The sequence below is a fragment of the Anser cygnoides genome, chromosome 11 (genome assembly GCF_040182565.1).
Source record: "Anser cygnoides isolate HZ-2024a breed goose chromosome 11, Taihu_goose_T2T_genome, whole genome shotgun sequence".
Classification (NCBI taxonomy): domain Eukaryota; kingdom Metazoa; phylum Chordata; class Aves; order Anseriformes; family Anatidae; genus Anser; species Anser cygnoides.
Genome location: NC_089883.1, coordinates 16898275 through 16921964, shown reverse-complemented (window position 1 = coordinate 16921964; position 23690 = coordinate 16898275). Strand labels below are relative to the sequence as shown.

Below are 23690 nucleotides of genomic sequence, written 5' to 3'. Positions count from 1 at the left end.
AACCACAATTTGAACATTATTTGCTTTAGTAAATGTGTGTTGGGTAGGAAAATAGTGCTTTGTGCATTTAATGTGTATGATTCAGAATGATTAAGCTTGTCTGCTGCTTTCCAAACTTGAAGCCTAGGCAGCAGATTCTGAACCAGGTTGTATGTCACCAAGGTCTTGAGTCAATTACGCAATCTTTGACAATTTGAATAGGATTTGATACCAAATTGACTAGTAAAGTTTTTGTGATTTGCTGAAAACAAGAAATCCAACTTTTCTGAAAAGTGGAGTAGGCACATTTTGAAGTTGCTTAATGCTGAAGACAGTAAAGTAAGTCAGCTTTGCAGTATTTGCACCAAAAGAAAACCAACACACCGTGATGGGACTGTTTTTGTTTTTTTTTTTTCTTTTCTAATTTTAATAGTTATGATGTTGCTTTTACTTTTAATGATCTTTTAAAAATTGGGTCACAATGTTTAATGACATTTCTTTTAAAGTCTGTGCAATTCTGCAAGTCTAGATTAATGAGTCATTCTCACTCAACTTGCAGAATTGGATATTTAGGACAACTGTATGTGCCAGGCTCATAGGTTTTCTGCCTTTACCACTATTGCCCCAATGTTTTTCATGCCCCATTTCCGAGTCGCTGTCTACTGCAGAGCTCCTTGTTTAAGCAGTTTGGTACTTTTACTCTTTTGTATTTGGGGATAACAAACAGAAACACATCACTGTTGATTGACAATGCTGTATGCTTCCTGTCCTGATACCTGCTTTGTTTTGCTACTGTTACTGATTTCTGTGTCCCTTAAGGTAGGAAATATGATTGGAAGTCTGGTGGGTCAGAGGGAAGAGACAGGAGAGTGCTGCCTCTTTCTTCTTGCTATGAACACAAGGAACAATTTTGATTCTTACCATGTTCCAGATGTAAGGAACTTATCAAATGATTAATAACAATATAATATTCGGTAGTACTATTTCTAATAAAGCTGTCTTGGAATTTGCAGAGTAAGTTGTTTTTGAGGTGTTGCAGTAAAACAGGCTGAAAAGATAAAATGTTTCTCTTCTTCTCACATGTTGTTCAGTTAACCTCAGATTTTACTGAAAAAAAAGGGGGGGGGAGAGGGGGAAGAAAATCGCTTCTAGAATAGACATATAAATAATAAAAAAAAGCAATCTCGAGTAAAAAAAGGTTGCATAATGGAAAAAGAACTATTTCTGGTGTCAATGGCCCAGTTCTGTATATTGTATGCCACTGTGTGACGTATAATTAATAATTTGCATGAAAGGAGAGCAACTGGAACAAATTGTGAAGTGTCACTAGTCTTTTCAGCTCCAGATTTATGAAGAGTGTTGTTTGTCCCCATACTGTTGGGTTTTACATAATTGATGTCAGTGCTCTTGAACTTGTTATGCCACGTTGTGATGCACAGCTCTGAAAGGCTGGGCTGGGGAGTGGTCCTGCAGACGGGTTGCTGCCTCCAGGTCCTTCCCAGCCCTTGCTGGGCATTCGTGCCAGGGGCTGGCAGGCAGGCAGCCTGACGGAGAGTGGCTGGCGCTTCTTGGCCAGGATGGGCGACAATAGTTGTGACCCTGCATGCAGAGCTGACGGTCAGTAAGATTCGCATAATCTGTGTCAAAAAGGTTGTTCCTGTCCCACTGAGCTGTACAAGGTAAAGCAAAGAGGAGTCCTGAATTATGAACTCATTTGACTTTGTAAGAGGGGAGTGTGTCAAAGCTCAGTAAATACATTTCATGCCCAACAAAGGTATTTCTTGCGCTGCATTGCTGACATCCTTGGTTGAATTACAAGTGTTTCTGGGGTGTACGATGATGCAACTACTTTTGAGACATTGACAGTCATGCACAGCTCAAGTAACTTGCATGAAGTATTACTAGTCAATGTAGCAGTTGTTTATGTCTACAGATAAGGTGAAAAGAAGCATTAAACAGTAGGATGTGAATATAAGTTTATACTGTAGATTACTGGAAAAAAATTGTTGAGAAAAGTATCACTGCAACCACTCTCTTGTTTCTTACAAGAAAGTTAAGTGTGTTAAGCCCTTAAGTTAAGCCCCAAGGCGTGCCTTTCAAAGACAGAATACCAGTTTGATAGAGTATGGGAACTCTTATACTTCTAAGGTAAATTCTTAGGTGACTGTGGTCTTTTTTTCTGATGGGTGCTTCTTAGGGAATGTCTTTACCTCCCATTCTACTTCAATAACCGGGATCTGTGTAGGTTTGAATTAGACTAGGGCAGCCACAGAGCAAACTTCTTCCAGGTTCCTGAGTCCAATATAGTGTAACACTTCTTTGCATGTGGCTGGAACCACTGAAGTTTATCTTGCAGTTTTTGGTACTCTGGAAAACAATGAGTGGCTCTGTTTAGTAGAGCTAAATAAGGTTTCTGTCATTCTTAGCAATTATTTGCATTGTGGGAAGGTACCGAAAACCCATTTGAACATGAGTGAGGGTTCTTCTGATACCAGCAGATTTTTTTTTCCAGTCTTTATGGAGGGATGTCAGGATACGGATTAGGAACAGTTCTAGATAACTATTGTTGGGATCACTTATTAATCTATAAAGGTATCCTTTTTTTTTTTAAAGCTGTTTCAGAAATACAGTATAACTTGTTTATTACTACATAGTAAAAGTAGATTGACATTTGGTGTTAGGTACTCAAAGCACTTTAAAAGGTATTACAAGTTCATTAAATTTTGCAGCATTACAGTGACTTAGCAGAGAACTGTCTTAATTTGCAGAGAGCCTGAAGCATGGGAAGGTGAGGTGACCTAGTTCAGTGACAAAGGTTTTTGCTTTTCAGAAGGGGGAAGCCTACTAATTGGGGAAAAAATAAGTCTTTTACATTTTTTCCTTTATATTTTCTCCCTTTGATACTGTCTCATCTTTCCTTCATGTCATTAGACCATCCAGTAGTTTAAGTGATGCCTTTAGTTATTAATTGTCTCACTGCTTTAACCCTATGTAGAAAGGTGTATAGCATTATAGTATGTGACACTGTTTTTGCCAGTGCAAAGCCTTACCAAGGTTTCATACTGTGTGTTGTTATGGAGTATCTCTACTGTCTGAGAACGCTTTTGCAGAGAGCAGAAAGAAAATTGTGAAGAAAGTGCGATGAGAAGACACAGATGAAAGTTCCTTTGAATGCTAAAATTGAAAAATGGCTGAGAATATGTTTTTCTACCTTGGGAAACAAAAATAGTGTTGTTTTAGGAGAGTTTTTTTTTTACTAGAATTTACTGAGAGTTGCTAAAACTAAAAAGGTTCTTCCCATTCTCCCCTCCCCCCGACTGATATTAGTAGTGACTGAATACTGGGTATCATTGTCTTCTGTTCCCAACAGCCCTGTGATATTTATAATTTTCAGTTTCTGCTGCTTCTGTAAGGAGTGTTTGATGAAATAGAAGCTGTAATTAACTGAAGGTGTCTATGCCATCTTAGAGATCAAATTGAATTTCAGTTACAATTCCCTGTTTCCGTGTATCCCAGCTCTCCTTATAAAAATCTCTCTCCAAAATCTTTTTGGCAAAAGTGTATTTTGTGTGGTCATTGACACACCCTGTTCTCGTTATCTGGGCTCATCTTGCAGCAAGTGACTGATAAATACGGTGTTTGCTTGGCTGGCTCAGGGTAGCAGGGCTTTCAGGCCAAACAGGTGCTGTCCATCCCCAAATCTGAGAAGCTCTGCAGCAGCAGCTCAACCACCTGCAACTGGTGTGAGTGGCCGGGCAATGGATGGAGTTTTTAGAGTGGTTGTGCACTGTTGAGGTGTGTTAAATTTCTTAATGGTTCACCAGCACTCGGTCAGGTGCTTCATCAAGACTGACCTCTCCCAGGTCCAGTGCCTTGACACAATCTTACTTGTTTTTTGGTTATTTGTTCACCACAACTGTCTTACATTCAGACCAATTTAACACTTGTCAGCTTTGCAAAATGTGTTTACCTAAGACTTAATACAGATGCCCAAGTATGCACACGCACCAGTGTGCTGTGTCGATGCTCATTTATTGGAGTTGCTGGTAGCCTCATTTTTATACTCTTTTAAAGATAAGAGCTGGAGGAATTTTTTTAAAAAACTTGATGTACAGATTGTTCAACAGTTGTTACATTTCATTATGTCTGCACCGAGATAATTTCCCTGTGACCTAGTCGTTATGCTGCCTAAATAAAGATGAGGTTTACAGGAAAAATCTCTCTGATAAGTACATTGGACAAGCTACTAGTTTTCTGTCTCTCAGATTTTAGCAAGTTCCTGTTTCAGTTGGGATCTCTGCTCTCCTTTCTACAGTTTTCTTTTTACTCAGAAAGAACTATAAAAGTAGTTACATATAACTTGGCATAAATTAAGTGACAACTTTTTGATGAGATGAAAAAATTTGTTTTAGTGAAGTGTACCTAAATGTACAGTGTCCTCTATCTGCAGTGGTCTTGTGTGCTTCTCCTCTGTATTGACACTTACGTTAACACATGCACTGGATTTTACTTTAAAATTAAACTCCAAACAGAAAACTACATAGCCAGAGAAACATCTAGGTGATATATTTTGTATGTTTGAAATTCTTCTTAATCTACTTCTGTGTTCAGAATTTGTTCCCACTTCTGAATTCTTCTATTTGTAGATTTGATTCTGATTTATTTATTCATCTATTTGGTGCAGACATATTTTCCTTAGAGGCATTAGTTAGGTTCTTTGTTTTGGTGTTTGTCCTCATTATGAAAAGAATGTTGTTGTGGATGAGTTCTCATTCAACCTGCTGCTGCTATTTGTGTTCCCTAGAGAAAAAGACTTGTGAAGGATTCATTCTGTTGAGAATACCAAGTGACCCTAATAACAGTCTAACAAAAGATTACTTTTTCCTTTCTTAGAGGTTGCATAAAATATATAAAAGCCTTATTTTTCTTAATGTGATAGCTGGGATATGTTTTTTTTGCAAACGTTTTTAAGACGATTTCAAGCAGCTGTGATTTACAAGCGATAATGTTTCTTAAATATATTGATGACTTGCAAGTTCACTTAATTTTCTTGTAATGTTACATTGAAATCTCAGATGTCTTCGGGACTTTGTGTAGTTGGATATTATAACTGAGAAATTTCTGATTCAAATGTAATGATATTGCTAGTTCTTACTGAAAATGAGAATGAAATATAGAGATTCTTGGGACATGTTGGGGAATTAGGACTCCAGCTGATGTGGATTTGAGGGATACTAGTGATCAATATTTCTAAATTGCTGGATTCTCTTAAAGGATTCCCTTTGCTTTTTTAAGGAAGTCTTCTCAGAATTATTGAACAAGTATTAATTAATATCCATTATGGAATATCAAATTAATATACAAAAGGGAATTGTAATAAAATATTCTATGGTGTAATGGTTTTGGAATCTTTTCCTTTAGTTAGAATGGTATAGTTATAACTGTATCTGTTATTCATTGGTACTTGAGTAATCTAAACTTCTATACATTAAGGCTTATTCAGCTGTGGCCCACTCTTTTCCTTTTGACGTGTGAATAATTTGAAGGAAATTATCTAAAGTAAAGGAAACTATCCTTTTTTTTAATTATCATCCCTTATCCCTTTGTGAGATAACATTTTGATAGTTTTATTCACATTGAAGACATCACTGAAATTTTCCTTCTATATTCTTGAAGCGAGAAAGGTGCTGACATAAAACAGAAGCCTCATTTGTTTGTGTATTTGTGTAGAGTTATTTGCAACTTCAAATCAATTCATACTTCACTTAGTTCAAGGGAGAAATATTTATGGTTTTATTTCATAGCAGCATAAGAGAGAAGGCAGTTAAGGAATGATTGCAAGGAAAATGGAAAGATGAGCATTGTTCTGTACATCCTGGGCACGCTCATTTTATTCCATCCTTGGTGGCAGTGCAGCAAGGTCTTTTCAAATTGAAAGTCAGACTGACAGCGTGGAAAACTTATTCATACTAGTAGCTGTTGCAGAAGTATGTAAGTAAGATAAAACACTCTTGAATTTGGTCTTGGGGAAAGTTAAGATGAGTTTTCCCTAGAGAAAAACTCAGTTCTTACCTTTGGCTAGATTTTAAAATTGAATTATGAAATTAAACAAACCGATATCCAAAGTGAGTTGTTGTGGTTATCCATTACCCAAGTAAATAATCTTGGTTTTGTATTTGCAGGTTTAGAAAGACTTTCTAAAAGTAGTAGTATACTGTCACCATTACTGGCAAAATATCAATAGCGAGTATTCAAACTTACTTTGTCATAAAGAAATGATGTTCTCAAAATTTAGCAAAATACTAATGTAGCAAAGTTACCAATGTTAAAGAAGCTATGTCAAATTACAGGATGTATTGGAACATTTAGAAGTAATATTGGCATTAATAATGTCTTCTGATTGTTTTTATAAGCGCAGTGACATGAAAAAGGTCAATATTCGACTGTTTTCATGACTGTGAATCTGTCAATTTGTATTTTGTAATAGCGTGTACAACTTTGAAGTAAAAAAATACATAAAATTAAGAATTAATATCTATTTTTCTGCTGTTCTACTATCTTGTTTCACAACAGATTTCTTAGGAGTATTTGAGTTCTATAGTTGTTGAATTCTGTAGTCTTTTTTTAGTAAAAAGACTTTTTAAAAATCTTTTTGGATGCTAAATTGTTTCATTGTTTGTCCTCTTAAAAATTGGGAAAATTAGTGAAATCCATTCAATGCCTACCTGAATTAATTAGATTTAAAAATGGAGTATGTAAGTACAGACTCTATCACAGCTGGTATAGAAGTATGCCCACAAGAGTACAGTGTAGGCTTTGTTGACAGTTGGACTTTGAAATTTAATGTTTGTCTTTACTTCTAGATTTTGCCAGTAGCCATAATGCCCAGCTCACTCTAACCTTCCCTTTAAGTAACAAAAGCCCGTATAGGTTTTTCATTTCTGTGTGGAATGCTGTTAAACTTACCTTGCAGTCAAGTATTTGAACAGCACTGTGATTGCTTCTTTGCCATCCAGTTCCTGTGGGTTTGTTCATCTGAAGTCCGGTATGTTTTCATGTCTACTTCCCAGAGTCACTGTTGTGTCACAGCAGGTAAAAACATCTGGGGCAGTAGGGAACCTGACACGTGTACATGCATGTCACTGCATATGGGTTGTAGACATGGGCCAATGTTAGATTTTGCTAGAGCATGTGAGAGAGAAGGAAAGTATTAACTCTAGATTTCAAATCTAATTTGTGTGTGTGTTATCTTAGGTGTATAAAGCCTGTTTTGAGCTGGAATCTGATAGCTACCTATGTATGGAAAAGCTTACTGCAATGTAAGCTGTGAAAGTGATAGGAAATCTGCATTCTACCTAGTAAGCTTGGAATGTTTGCTTTGTCTTTTTGTCTATGAGAATTAGTAGTGGTTTAGATGCTTTTTAGCCATGTCTTATTTTCCAAAATCTAGGAGTGGAAGAGAAATAGAATAGACCTGAAAACATTGTAGTCTCTATTCGTGTGGCTTTTACGTTTTTCAATATCATTTTGATTTTCTGATTACTGTGTTTGTCACTGTAGTATTTTCTCTCTCTAGTCTTGTCCTTTCTACCAGCTTGCTTGATACTTACATTGATTTTCTCTTTATTTTTTTTAGAACAGACAGACAAAACCCCAATCTTTCTGCTAGTTTTGTGTCTGGATGATTGCCACAGTTCTGCTTTTGCCCTGTTATATTTTCTGAAATACAATATAGGGTGTAATGTGTGTTACAAATTATCTTGCAGAGAATCTTTTCCTAGTTAAGATATCATTATCTGATATACCCCCCATCTGAGTTCTCCTTGAAATGCTACACAAAGGTCATATTCCTAAAAATCAATAGCAATAACTCGGGAGCCTTAGTACCCCAGTGCTTCATTAACAGCACCTGGGGTACTAAGGCTGATGTTCTTCATATTAGCTGCCAGCAAGGAGATTGAGATTAGCTCATCACCTAAATTTCATTTATTGGTTAAACAGCCAGTTTCAGTATGGTCCTCAGTCTGTTTGATACTGCTGGAAAGGCTGGTTTTATCTGTTCTGTGCTATTGATACTTCCTGACTTTGTCAGACCATTGTTGTCAGTGCTTTCCTGTCACCTTTATCACCGCATACAACGAAAAGCTGCTGCCCACAGCAGCACGTGAAGAGGTCTATCTCTGATGACATTGTGCAGCTTGAAAGTAAAATGTTCACTTCTCAGGTGGTAACATAGTTAATCCACATAGTTAGTGCGGATAGTTCATGTTTCCTCTGTGGTGTTGGAAGATGCTTTTAGAGACAGATGTTACATGCCAAGTCACCACACTGTCTCCTGGAATGCCATCCCATTACATTTCAGTTTTGGAGAGCTGATTTTCAAAAGCACCTACTTTAGGAAGAGTCTAAATGCCTTAGTTACTTTGAAGTGTAAGTTAAGGTTCTCTGAGTCTTGTTGAAAATCCAGGGATTTTATGTTCATGCCTTGGCTGATTCTTTTTGTATGCTATTTGTGTACAATTTGATTGTGCTAAAATGTTTGCACACAAGTGTTAGTCAGCCTGTATTGTTTTCATTTTAGCCTGTCTTAATGAATACAAATATTTCAAGACAACTGAAGTAGGGACATATTTCTTTTTTGAAAGTTGGTGCATTACTCTTTTGTTGAGTCTGTGGTCAGCGAGGCTGCAGTAACACAAGCATCGAGAGTGTGGGAATCATACTGGAATGGTAATTTCAAAGCTGTTTTGTGATTTATTTTTGCAGGGAATCAGAGGCAGATAGAACAAACTAAACAGGCTCTGCCAGTCCTTGTAATATCATTGAGTTCAGTGTACTGCATCCTCATTCTTTTGTTTACTACTTGTCCTGTGAAATTTGTTAGAATGAAGGCATTGGATAGTGTGCGATGAATTTGGAAGATGGTCACATTTTACATTAATCCATTTAGTGTTATATGAAGTTATTGTAATTTTTCAGGAGATACATAAGAAGGTGTTTTGAAATATGTCACTGAGTTCTCAACAGAGTAAAACAAGTTGCATTGCTAGAACAGGGAACTGAAAAAAAATTGTAATGGAGGCATCTTAATCTAGGCCTGACTTAAATCAGTTCTCTGAATCACTAGCATGGTGGTTCAGATGCTGCTTCACGAAGGTACGCGAGGGTTGGGGACGGGACGGAATTGTAGGGGCTCTTGATTTCATTGTGATTATGGTGCATACACAGTAAGAATTTTCTTCCCTCAGAAGAACTGATTGCCCTTCTGAATAAGATGCACAAGAATTCATTTGCATTGCTTAAATAATTGAATTCAAGTAGTTTATATTTTTTATTTTTATTTCAGCGAGCATGTAATGGTAATCAGCCTAATGTCCATGATACGTGAATGGCTGTACTGTGTGAAATTCATTTAAACTGCAATTTTTGGTCCCAGTGGTAGATCCACCACTAAAGGCCATGCAAAATGCTAGTTTATCTGTAATCCTTATTAAGAAAGCGTGCTTACCGTTGTAATATGATTCACTTTTTCTGGGTTTTTGCTTCCTCCATCAATGGCAATACAGATGTAACTTGTATAGTATAGCTTTTATTTGTCCATTAATAATGCAGTAAGGAGCTGCAGTTTCTGCAGGTCTGAGTTTCCTTCCAATGTAGAATGATTCTCTAACTCCTGGGAACAAATACTCGGAAGGAAACGTTTGAGTCTAGAGGTAATGTAAAAATGTATGATTACTTGTTTAAGACTAGAGGATGTTTTCCCTCTTAATCTTAGCATTATATTAAATATAAATCCTGCCCCTAAAGTCAGGTTTGAATAAGCATTTGGACTCCCAGGACTTAATTTTTCAGTGGAGAAAGAGTTTCATAAAGTAAGCAAGAGGGAGTTGCAGCTGAATGGACACTTGCAACATAAATCTCAGTAGTCAGGAGTTTGCCAGGGTATCAAAACCAACGTACTTTGAGAAGAGTGGTGCCATGCAGGTGGCTGTGCAAAGCTGTGAAAATGTAATGAAAAGTTGAGCAGGCTTAGAATTTGCATCTAGTTTTGAGTTACTTTAGACTCTTTTTTTTTTTTTCTAAACCAGGGATGCACTTGAGAACCTTTTCATTCGGTTCTCTTTTTGGAAGGCTGTGAAGCATAAAATAGCATAAGCTTATGGGAGATTAAATAATGCTAGAGGGCAGACCACGATCTGGTGAATGGGACTGCATGAGGTGAGGTCTGTTATGAAGCTTGGTGTTTAATCCCTGCTTTATTTCCAAAATCAAGGTAGAAAAGGAGTTTGAACTTGATCTGGCTTGGCTTCATCGCCACTGATGTGCGAGAAGAATTTCTGTCCATAATGATTCAGAGACCAAGTCTTTTGACATTGTTAATGATTAATCACAAATTGCTGTTCAAATGAGTGTGGTGCTGCGCATCAGTAATCTATCTGAATCTGTTACAGAATAAAAGTAGCTATTGTTTTAGTAGCTCTGTATTTTTGGGATTCCCCCTTGCCCCACTCCCACCCCCGACATGTATATAAAATGGCTCTGGGTTTTGATTTTGGAAGTAGGGGTATGCTTTGTTCAGTGCTTGGGCTAGTATTGCCCAAGTAATCCGTTTAATGATAATCACTGAAATAGTATATTGCACGTTGCTGAAACATGTTGCTGGCTGACATCTAAGAAGCCTACATATCAGAGCTGGACCTTGATTAGAGGGTTTATATCTTGTTGCTGGTGGTTTTCTAATTCTTGCTTAACATTTGGTTTGAGTTTGGGGGGCATGTCATGTGTCAGGTTTCACCAGTAACCAACAAAACTTTTGCCACGTAGTTCTGGAGTTTTGAGCTCCAAGTCACTGTCAGCATGCCACCAAAAAGCACAGTGCTGAAACAGCTCCTCTCTGTCAGCGAGATCTTTCCAGTAATGTCTCTTCTGTGGCCTGTGTGGCTTTCGTTACAAAATGGAGTGTCACTGAAAGCTCTCTTGTCTTGTGGTTGCCCTGTAGATCTTCACTGGTGGTTTGTGTGTGCTGTTGGAGTGTTACGCTGTTCGCTGCTTCCAAATCCATTGTTGCTTCTTTCCGAGAAAATTTGAAATAGCTTTTAAAAAAATTCAGTCACAAGGGTTGTGACACAGTACACATCTTGTGCTTTGTTGTATCCAGCATGTCTGAAATCATGTATTTTACATCTTAAACAATTATTTATATTATAATTAAGAATAGAATAATATAGAGCATTAGTTCTAAATGCATTACATTCTTCCCCAGTCTGCCTGTCTGTCAGCATGTTTTTGTGCACCATTTGCCATTGACGGGCTGTGTCTGTGTGTCAGGAGGTGCTGCGGTATGTCCTGCTGTCTGGCCTCTGACTAGGGGGCTGACTGCAGTGTATGTTTCTGCTGGCAGGTACACCTGAATTTCTGCTCTGTGGCATCCAGGATGGGGAGGACTAGGTGGTTGAAGTGTATCCTCACCCTGTCTGAGGAGAAAGTTGGTTGAAATAGGGTCTGGTTTGGGAGCAGGTTTGATGCAATTTGAATTGAAACTGCGTTTGCTGTGCCTTCAGGAAAAAAATGAGAGATTCTGTGGATTGATGTTTGAGCTAAAACACTAAGTGTAGTATTTATTTTGCTGTACTGCTTCATAAGAGATGAGGGCTTCAAATGACACAAAACCTTTAGCTGATTTTTTTATGATAATTTCTAAAATGAATTATACTGTCACCGGTGCAAGTCTCTGAATTACGCTGTCACCTGTGCAAGTCTCTGTTCAATCTGTCAGAAGCTTTTTGTGGTCTTTACCTCAGCATTGCTGTGGCAAGTCTGCAGCATGAATTCACCACACACCCTGGCGTGTGGCATGCCCTGTGCTCAGGAGAAGCCTTCATTACAGTAATCGGGCGGGAGGTGTACAGAAAAACAGGAAGCCTAAACTACTGACCAGTTGCACTCAACTGGTTTAAATGTAAATGTCTCATGTAAAGAGTAGCTAAATTTGCCTCTTCTTGTTCAGTAGATTTGGAAGAAACAATCAAGTTATCTGTGCAATTGTGCCTGAGAATGTATGTATGACTCTCTTAGAGATAAAGCTTTTATTAATAAATCTCTTATTTAAAGGTTATCAATAAAAATTGTGGTTTACATGTATATGTGCATATATTATAAACATGTAAATGGGTTTGCGTATCTGAAATACATAGGTCATTATAACACTGTAAAGGAGGGAATATCAATGTAATACGCGGAGTATGTTGTGTTCCTGTCCACATATTTGTATATGTGCATATACAGAGGAGGGAGGAATAAAAATAGAAGAGGAAAAAGAAAAACTGTTTTCAGTGAGGCCTCTTTGAAGAGGAAGATGTAATAAACCTGCAGGTTGGAGTCGGTGTGTTTCAGGAGACACTTGTGTGGGGTGCCAAATAGAGGAGGGGCTCGGCAGCTTACCGAGTGGTTTGAGGTGGGACTGGATTGCAAGAAGAGTTAGGGTTTGAGCTTGAGATGAGGGCAGTTTTACTGCATTTCCAAAAACTGCTCTAGAAAGCAAGAGAGAAATAATAAAGCCTTTCTCACAAACATTTTCCTGCCATGGGAGTGTGTGTTTGTAGTAGGAATATGCAACACTGGTGCATTGGTTGAGATCTGCAGTTACTTGATTCCCTGCCCCTGTGAAATTTGCTGTAGCTTTTGTAAAATGCATGAAGTTCAGTTTGGAGCAGGGAGGTGGCCAGGTTTTTTACAAACAATCCAAGGTAGCAATTGACACAAATGAGAAACACCTAGGCTTTTAGGCCAGGGGTAGATGGGTGTAGGGTTTTTAATTACTGTTTTTAGCCAATTGAGGCACGTTAAGTGGCATTTTGATGTGAGAGCTGCTTCCTGTGAACTGTTAGTAAATATTAAGCAAAAGGCTCCAAAACTATTGGTTTGACATGTTCTGTGAGCTTTGAATTAATCTGTAAAAAATACAACTACTTGTAACAGAAACATAATGAATATAAGGGGATGTATTACTTCTGTCCTCAGGTACTTACTGCACTGTAGATCCAGAGCAAAATATACGTGTGTGTGTGTATATATACATACATATATATATATAGTAGCACTTTTTTTAATGGAACAGAGTTCTTCTCAAGGTGAGAGATGAGTTGACTGGTGGTTCGTGCTAGCTGTTCAGTTTGTGTAGTTAGCTTGTGAATAGACGTGTGAAATGCAGCGAGGTTGGTCATACTCTTAAAAAAAAAAAAAAAAAAAAAGATTTTTACCTGGCTTCAGGGAAACTATGTGAATTTGTATCTTTAAATCCTCCCATGTTGCAATTGATTCTCTGTTGTCTTGCCAGGGAAGAAGATGTAAATGTGTCCTTGCTGGCTGCCATTTAAAGCATTTCTTTGCCTTGCTGTATTTTGTTTAACAGCTTAACCTTGAAGTGCATGTTATGAGTTTTTGATACTCAAAAAGACTTCCTATTGTTAATACATAATTTTATTAAGTAGCAATTATAATTCTTCTTTTTAAAACAAACTTTAAATCCAAGTGAGAGGCAACATTAGACTTCAGATATACTCACCTTCCAAATTAACAGTAATAAATTAACTTGATTATACTTTCTAGAATTGTGATATCCTTTGAGACAAATAACTGGAAAATTTACCAGGTAGTCATATAATGTCAGAGACATGAAATCTGTCTTTACAGCCCTTGGGATGTCAAGGTGTTTGGAAGGCATCTATCCATCATGATAATAAACTTGTGCTTGTACTAATGCATCCATTCATTCTCTCTTGTTTTGTTTTTTTTTTTTGTTTGGTTGTTTTATTTGATGTGATACATTTTTGGATGTGGTAACTACCAGTGTCACGGGTATGGGTGCCTTGGAAGGGTGTTTTAGGAAAGGTGATAGCTGCTGTAGTGTATACAGTTTTCATTGAGAATGTGACAAGTGTGTAGGCTCGGGATGGAGATGGTGTGTATCCATTATGACCATTTAATATTTGCTCTGTCCTTTTCTATCTCTAATTTGATTCTATGCATCCTTAACTTGTTGTTGTTATCTCTGGAAGTGTGGCCCTGTGGCTAATCACGCTTATTAGAGTGCAAGGCTTATTACTTTTTGAATAACCTTTCTCTGTGCACCCTTGTGGCAATGTAGTTAGGAATATAGGTCCACATGATCTACAGAACCGGAGCACTGGAGATTACTGTGTACTAGAGATATGCAGAAGCACTTTTGTCTGTGTTTGGCGGCTTTTCGGGGTTTGAGGCAAAGAAAATACTGTTATTCTTGATGTTTAGATCGCTTTACAATGCACCACAGGTTTCATCCCTTGAGGAATTGTGTCAGTAATTGAAAGAGCCATCGTCTCATTTCACTTATCTAAAGCAATCTCAGTCTTCATTTTTATAATTATTGGAAGAGCCCAGCAGCAAAAATGTGATTAGTGATTTCCTAATGCTACGGGAAAACAACATTTCTAGAATAATATTCTGTATTGAGTCAATGATACAAGTCAAGATTGGTGTGAAAACAGATTAGGAAAATGTCTAAAGAAATTTATCACAATATTTTTCTTCAACACAGCAACATAGTGGATGTCATAGTTGTGTTTGGTAACTGAGACCTAAAATGAAAATTTGGGAAGTGAAGCCCTCGTAGCTGGGTAATACTGTTGCCCGTGTAATGGAAAAAAAACACAGAATCTTTTGTTACTGGAGTGGTGTTCACATTCTCAGATCTTGAAAAAATTTAACTACAATGCAATTACAAGGAATTTAAAACCTACCAGTATATTTAGAAAGTATATTCAGTAAATTATTTTTTTTTGGAGGGTTTTATTCTCGTAGAAATCATTGTAATCTATTGTATGGACTGCACAAAAAGGTCAAGAAAACGTTGTACAATACATATATACAGATATTGGACAAACTGTTTCTAATTTCACTGATTTCTTTGGTTCACTGCGTTTTAATTAAGCTTTGGCTTGCTACCTCAGTAAACCCCCCTTCTTCAAAGGATCGATAAGCCATCCAAAGTTAATTTGAGCTATGGTAGGGAATGTATAGACATGTTTCTTCATTTTTCTTTTTCCTAACTAAATTATTTTTAAAAGAATTAGTTGTTTTCTCTTTCATTTTGAACATTACGATGCATACAGTGACTGGTTATGCAGTAGTGTTGGTGGTGCTGTTACTCAAAGGTAATAGTGCTCTTCGATTCTTTCATAGTCCGTTCTAGAGGAAAGAGATTGTTCAAGGTCTGTGGGGATCCTCATTTTATTTTTTAAAGAATTGTCCAGAATTGATATTGTCTCAAAAGCTTCTAATGCACTCGTTTACAATATCCCAATGGATCTTATTCTGAGTTCAAGCTTTTCAGCTGTGAAACGGAGTTTATTGAACTAAGACTTCAGTCCTCTGTTTATTTCAACTTTGTCCAAAGAAGACATAATTAACTTGAAAACATAAAAGGTTGATTGCATACTACTTAGTTTCCTTTCTTTTAAATATTCTTATGCCAGTTGTTGTCTGTCATACTAATACTCATTGTTTATGTTATAGGACGTAAAATAATGTCACAGTGTGTTCAGCGGATGTTTAATAAAAATCAGATCAGAATTAAGACTGTATTGTGAGTCATTGAGATATCAGCTCTGTACTTAATATCTTTTCTAAATCTCTATCCATAGCTTTGTAATACAGCTTGCATCTTGTAGTGAAGTTGAGCATAACGGATCTGAACCACTTAGAAGAGTAATAAATACAGAACATATTTTGTTCATAAATGCAACAAAAAATAAATAAATACTGCAGAATGTATCTGCGTGCTGCCAGTCCTTGTTTATCTCTGTATGCAGAAGGAAAAAATATCTTCCTGGATAAATCCTTATTCTACAAAAATACTCAGAGTGCATGCTGCAGTTTTATGATCATTGTTTGTCAGACACATAAATAAACTACAGATGTGAAGCATTAATGTGGGTATAGAATATATTTCCCGGGAAAACAAAAATGAAAGGATAAAGCCCACCCTGTAACTTAAAGTGAGAACAAAATTGCATGCTCTTAATGCATTCAGGTAGCTGAGTAAACATACAGGTAATCTTACTGTCCTGTTCATATGGGCTACCAAGGAATTTTGTTTCTCTGCTCCCGTTTCCACGGTAATTAGAATTAGATTGGTTTTAGGCTTGGAGTGGGGAAACGAGACTAAGCTATAATGTGGTGTTTGTTAGTCTGGAACATATTGAGTCTTTTTAGAAATTAGCTCAGATCTGAGCTCAAGTTGTTGCTTTTTTGGTTGTTCTTGTTTTACTTGTAGTTATCTTGCAGTGCACAGGTCTTTTGCTTGTGGGTAGGCCATCTGGTGGTACTTGTGCTCTTTGTGTTCCTTGTACTGTAATCCTTAAACCAGAGCTGTGCCTGGATTCTGGTGAATAACTGCATGTAGAAGAGTGAGTGAGTTCACATAACTGCACATAAATAGCTATATGGGCTGTTTAAAAAAAAAAAAAAATCTTTAGCCTATGACTGATATTTTTCCCTGTGTTTTTCATATGTGGTAGCATGGTGTGATTTTTATCAGCACCCACCATTTAGGATGATTTTTTGAAAGTCCATTCCAAAATCACACTGCTCTTCTGTCATTTGTTCCGCAATTTTGCATGTGCGTGCACGTATAGAAACATGTAGAATTTTTTTCTTCTGAGACTTGTTAATACATTTTCACTGCCCTCATCCCAAGAAATTTTTTCACCCTCCTTGTTTTTTTCCAGGAATTGAAGTTGAGAGTAATGTTTTTGGTAGATTATTTTACTAAGAAAATCCCCTTTTAGCTAATTCCCGTGCTGTCGCTTTTTTTTCCCCCTGTAGCTTGTATTTCACTAACCATAATTTTCCAGTAATAGATTGCAGGAGCTGCAATGAATATTATTATTATAACACTTTGTACTCTTAACAGTAATGTGTCACACTTCCGAAGGCTCTGAGTATGCGATATTTGTGATATTACTCACACAACATTTAATACTTGCATTTTCTTAAGCAGTTGCCTACCAATTACCAGGGCTATTGTGGTTTTATAGAAACGTCATCCTTGAAGATACTTCAGCTGTTGATTCTCTCTCTCCGAGGTGCACGTAGACCAAAATATATTTGGGGATATCAAGACTTCCTAATTGTTCGAGTACAATTGAACTTCACTCTTCTAGGAACGTTTGAGTTGGCAAAATTAAACCTCTCAGTGATCTGCGCCTGTGGAGGAGAGCTCTGGGAGGTGTGTCAGGGGTTGCAAATGCTTCTGAAGAGAACCAGTTGCTGTAGTGCTATGCAGGCAGAAAGCACTGAATGATACTAGTGCTGGAAGAGCTTGTATTTGCCTCCTTAGGGACAGGCAGTAAAATAGGCAGTTTTACTGCTATGCCCTCTCCGTTTGGCTGCCTAGTACATCTGGCTGCTTGTGCTATGCCTGGTTCTGCCTGGCCCACCTTGACGGGTGTTTGTGTAATGTCTTGTTAACAAATTCTGGTGATGGCATTTCTGTTATTATCCCTTCTGTCAAGGTTGAAATTTCTTGAGAATTAGAAAATTCTTGGTGTCCAGCCTAAATCTCCATTAGCACAAATGTAAATCAGTTATTTCTTGTTCAGCACTTAATGAACTTGAAGAATAGTTGATCATTGTCCTCTTTTTAACCATCTTGTACATTTTTTAAAACTGCTGTTTGATTCTATCTCAGTCTTCCCTATCTCGAAACCAGCTTGCTTCAACCTCTTCTCACAGGCATATTTTTATAAAGATATCTACAGAATTGAGGGTGTCTGTAAAACAATAAAAAAATGACAGTTTAAAGTATAGGTATTTATTTTGCATAAAACATCCCTGTCAAAACTATATTTTATCCTTAAGACCTCCTAAGCAAGGCTTATCATTTTCCAGAGAAAATACATAGAAAATAGAAAAATTTGAGCATGTATTAGAAAAACGTTAGAAGATGATACAGAGGCCTACACCAACATATAATGTTTGTTCTTCGCCCCACTTACAATACAGCACATTAAATACAATAACAAAATGTTAACATACCCTTGGATTTGCTGAAGAATTTTTGTACTGACATTTGATGTCCTTAGTGTCTTAGGAGAAAAAGAGAAGATGAAATCTGAACTTCAGAAAGCGCTAAGTCCTGAAATTGTGAAGAGGGGTGACTTAGGGTTTCTGAACTGCATCTGAGCTCCTGTTATTATGATCAGTTAAAGATGACTAACAGCTGTATATGTTTTTCCTCATTTGTAGGAGTATTCCCTTCTTTGGCACCCAATTTGTTACCTTTTTTGTTACTGTTCTGCATACCAGCTTGACAAATCTGTTTCTATGAAATATGGGGGAAAAAAAAAAGCCTTTCTTAAGAAAGCATGACAAGTACTATTTTTGCAGCCTAGTATTTTAATCTAGATTGAGATGAAAGTTGAAGACTCTTTTAGTAAGGGCATACATTGAAACATGAGAGTTTCAAACTGGGTATACAGGGAAAAAATTCCCATATGGACAGTGATGGTGTATCGGTAGGTCCTGGAGCAGATGTGCAGATAGCATTGGGCTTGTAGGCTATCTACATGCATTCACATGTAGGTTCACAAAACGTACATTTTTTTAAAGGATGTGCGTATACATCTATAAACATATTACCTATAAGAACTAAATTTGTATAAAGTTTGCTGGTACTTCTGTGATCATAAGTCTTACATTTATTGGGAATCATATTCATACATATTCTCATGATATTCTCTTCTGTTCTTTGTTCAATATAACCAAAGATGTTAGAATCATAGAATCATTTAGGTTGGAAAAGACCCTTAAGATCATCAAGTCGGACCATCAGCCTAATGCTACCAAGTCACTGAACCATGTCCCTAAGCACCACATCCACACATCTCTTAAGTAACTCCAAGGATGGTAACTCCACCACTTCCCAGCCTGTTCACTGCCTAACCACCGCCCTTTCCATGAAGAAATTCTTCCTGAGAGCCAACCTTAACCTCTCCTGGTGCACCTTAAGGACACTTCTTCACATTTTAACACCTGTCACATGAGAGAAGAGCCGGGCACCCTCCTTGCTGCAGCCTCCTTCCAGGTAGTTGTAGAGTGATGAGGCCTCGCCTCAGCCTCCTGTTCTCCAGACCAAGCAGCCCCAGTTCCCTTGCCTGCTCCTCAGAAGCCCAGCTTTACAGTCCCTCACCAGCTTCGTTGCTTGTCTCTGAATGCATTCCAGCAACTCAGTATCTTCCGTGTAGTGAGGGGCCAAAACTGAATGCAGTACTCGAGGTGCATTATTCAGTATAAAATCATGTTAAGTTTCCATATCACGTTTCTCAAATTAGTTGTCTGGCCTTTAATTTTAAAAGCTTGATTAAATGTGTTCACAAATTTGTGTGTGGATATTTATATCATTATAATTAGATTGCCCCCAATTTTTTCTTTATGCCCAATGTAATGCCACATGCAATTTTGGCCTAATGTTTTGAGAATACCGTTCTGTTTATGAGTAAAGCTTTTTATCAGCACTTTGAACTGAGAAAAATCACACTAAAAAGTCTGGTGTTTCCTCAGCTGTTGCATTTTCTCTGTCCCTTAGCTGGGACCCTAGTCCCTTTGAAACTCAGTTAAGCCCTGCTTATTTAGTTATGCCCTAATTTACTTTGGTTTATTGCTCCATTGTCTGTTCTAAGTCACTTGGAAGCACTTACATTTACTCATGGTATGAGGTCATCTATTATTCTCTAAAATTACGTTATTGATACTGCTTTATCAATAATACCTAGCTTGTTAGACAAGAGTTTCCATTTTATTTTTGAATGCAGGTATTAGTAGAGCTCATTACGCAGTTGGGATTGGCTTTTCCACCCCTCCTTGCAGGAATAATCAATACTTTCAGTAGCACAGTTAACCCCTCTAAATAACACGTTATAATATTTCACCTTTTTTTTTCCTCAAAAATAGTTTATTTCAGTATGCTTGAATTGACACGTGTTATATGCTTTGACTGGAAGGAAATGCAGATGCATACACTGCTATTCTGTTGATTCTGTTCATTCAGGTAACGTAGGAGCTAAGGATAACCACAGTTTGCATTATTTGCTGTGTTTAGTATCTTAGAAGAAGGCTAAGGAGGAGTTTGGTGCAATTAATGGGAACAGTATGTGTGCTTATTTTAATGGTAACTGAATCCATTGACTGGAGAATTTGTTCAGTGTTTACAAACTGAAAAAGTGAGGAACTCTTAAATTTGCAGAACAGGAGCAGATGACTTGACATATGGTGTATAATCCTCAACAAGAAACTAGGAATAAGAATAGGCAATAGAACTTTGAGTGTTCTGTAGCTATTGTGCTGTGTATTTGAAAAGCATTGCAAGATCTCAAATTGTACTGAGAAAAAAGAATTTGTTTTACTAAACAAATTAATACTGAAACATAAGCAATTTTACGGTTCCAGCAATTAATTTACCTTGATAGTCTTTCACTGTATTCAGTGTGGTTTTAATTTAATTCATGTTCATATAAATGTACATTTTTTGTAGTTTGGAAAACTTGTTTAAAGGGAGGATACTGGAAAATGTATTATATACAAAACCATTTTGGAGTTGAAGCCTTGGAAAGCTGATGGTGTAAGATATATCAAGAGACTGCATCATCTGATCTGTACCATATTCAAAATCAGCACTCTGAATTTCTAGAGGCTTGAGGTCAGACAATTGAAAATGCTGGAAAAGACATTAGCAGGGGCTTTTTTTTTGTTTGTATTAAATTCTTTGTTTGCAATCCCTGTACCGGAAAGTAATTTCACCTTCTGTTTTTGTCCTGCCTCAGTGTGTGCATATTAAAATAAATGCATCTGCTCCATGCATGAGCACAGCTTGCATTAATGATAATGGAGTTTTTATATGCGTGTTGAAAGGCATTCATACCTAATGTAATATTGCATTTCTAATGCTGCAGAAGTCAGCACTGATGTATTCTGTTTATTTTTGCTCTCTAAATCAACACCACTGTTAGATTTGAACAGAATTCCTACAGCTGTACGTACCTGCTAAGGAAGGTGGCAAATCTGGTTTTGAAAACATTTTTAGTAGCTTTGTTTTATTTGATTATTATGTCATTGGGCATTTTCATTGTAGTTCAGCAGATAGAAGTTAGGCCCAAGATTATATGCAGGCTATGAAATCAAATCACATTGCATAGGTTTAATAGGCAAGTTGTTAAAAAACATCAAAACTCCAGTTTAGTTTTTGTTTAAGAAAGAAAGAAACCTCTGCTAAGTATATATGTGATCTAGTGATTTTTAGAAAACATTAAAAGACATATATACAGCTCAGCCTTGCAATCTGTATTTAGGAAATGCCATTGTTTTAGATGCTTGCATAAAAACAGCTTACCTTGTGCTGTGCTTCATGGCCCTTAATCTGGTGAAATGAAGAACATGTTACACATGCTGTTTTCGCTGATGGAAGCACCGGATACTGTGGGTGACTACTGTAAGGTTTCTTGGGTCTGCGAATTACATACAACTTCAAATAACTCACGCTTTTGTATATAAAACTAGTCTGGCTTTGTTTACTTTATCCAATATTGACATTGTATTTATAAAAAGTAAAAAATGAGGAGAAAACAATGATGTGGTTTTTTTTCTTGGTCTTCTGCACACCATGAGAAATCATCTTTAGACTACTGTTTTAAGAGTCACTTGGTATATTCTAACAAAAGTGGGTGTGTAATGTTCTCATTGTGCTTTTTTTAATTATACAATTGTGTAGACAGTGGCTTAAAGTGTTAAAGGTGCTTGCTTCTGTAGATAAGTACATGTCAAGGCAAAACAAGCTTTTGGGTAACCGCAGTGATATTGGGGACTAATGGGATTTAGAAAATTACACTGTTGTTTATGTGAACTCTTGTAATGACAATATTCATGACACAGATGGAGGACAGTGTTTTAGTGTCTACCATCAGTGAATATTAAGAATTTACCAATGTACTGCACTTGACCTTTTTCATGGTTACCAGTAGGGTGGGCGCCAGGGAGGTTTTTTCTAACAGAAACATATGTAACTCTCATTTTGCAAGGCACTCATAAAGGTCAAAACCAGCTGTAGTTCAGCTGAACAAAAAGGATCGGCTCCCTTGCTTCTTCAGCAATGCACAATGCCACAAGTATGTTGGGCAGGAGAGAGAGTTGTACCTCGCAGAAGGGAGGCTGCACAGCAAATGAAAGAAAGGATTCGCTGGTCATAAGTAGTACACTAAAACACTTTGACTCTCAGCACGACTTGATGACTGAGAAGTACTAGCTTATGCATGAGTATTTTATTTATCAATACATACGCTGTTTTGGAAGGCAAATTTTTTGTTTTACTTGAGGGATTTTCTTTAATAACCTCACAATTTCAGCCATCCCTTTTTATTTAATTGAGAGCGTGTTGCTGTCTAGCCTCAAGTAAAGATAGCTAACCCTGTCATTTTACCTTCTTGAGTGCAGTTTCATGTTACATGATTATAAGCCCAGAGACAGTTATCATACAATGATAATAAGCTAACACAGCTGTGTGAGCAAATTTAATTAACTGCAAAAAAAGGAACTCTGCTTTTTCCTGCCTTGGCCAACATCTGAAGTATGTAGCTGGTATGGAATTTGCATGCTATAGGAAATGCTGTAGAATACAAGCTGCTTCCGTTTCTCTCTAGGGATTATTTGCAGTCGTTAGGATTCCATATCCTGATTTTGGAACCATTGTTATTGTGCTTTCATGGCTTCTCACCTGTTGCGTTTGTACTTAGTTTTTAATCCAACGTTGTAGTTTTACTATGAAACCTTATCTGAGGTTTTTGTATGGCATAGGTGCTAAAGAAAATAACAAAGGTTGCATCTCCCAACACATCTTCCTGAATAATATTTTCAGCTGCAGCAGCTGTGGATTTTATCAGGTAGTGTGAAATATGTTGCAGTATGAACGTCTACAGACCGGGCAGAGTGAGCGCTTAACCCAGGTACTCTACCACCTAGCTCTCCATGCTCCACCAGCTCTTTCTTCCACACTTGCACCAAGCACCAGTAGGCAGCCTGTTTCCAGCCTGGTCACCAGCACCATGTGCATTGCTTTTCTAGATGCTAGATACAGATGCAGTTTTGAATCATGAAATAAATACATGATGTGTTGTTTTCTTTGCATTTTATCTACATTCTGGTTTATTATTTTTTTTTTGATTAAATGTTCTAATGAAAAGACTCCCTTCGCTACCTTTTTTCTCCTCTGGAGTCAGTATTCCTCACCCCATTGCTCCAGTTTCTGTATTTTATGCTCTTGACATTTAACGGTCTGTGAAGTTTATGACGTCCAAGCTGTAACTTAGGTATTATTTTGAGTACCTGAGATAAGCTTGGGTTACACATGGTATGAATTTAGCTTGCTTTTGACTTGTAGTGGAGGGATATGTTTTTACTTAGAAACTAAAGAAAGCTCACATGGAATAAGTAGGTCTTGAAAATCTGAGAAATTGCCATGCCATTTGTTACAGTAGTCTTTCTCAAAAAAAATCAAAAAATTGGGGGTGGTATATCTGTATGTTAAATACATGTTTTAAGTTAATGTTTCTGGGTGGGTTTTGTCATTTTTGTTTGTTTGCTTCAAAAATAAGGTGAAATACTGTTGTTGTGTAGAAAAAAACAAC

At 37.2% G+C, this 23690-nt stretch overlaps 1 protein-coding gene across 14 annotated transcripts in view; it reads left to right on the top strand.

Annotated features, from left to right (window-relative positions):
* ENTREP2 (endosomal transmembrane epsin interactor 2) overlaps window positions 1-23690 on the top strand; it is a 157612-nt gene that overhangs the window by 21484 nt on the left and 112438 nt on the right. The window lies entirely within an intron of this gene.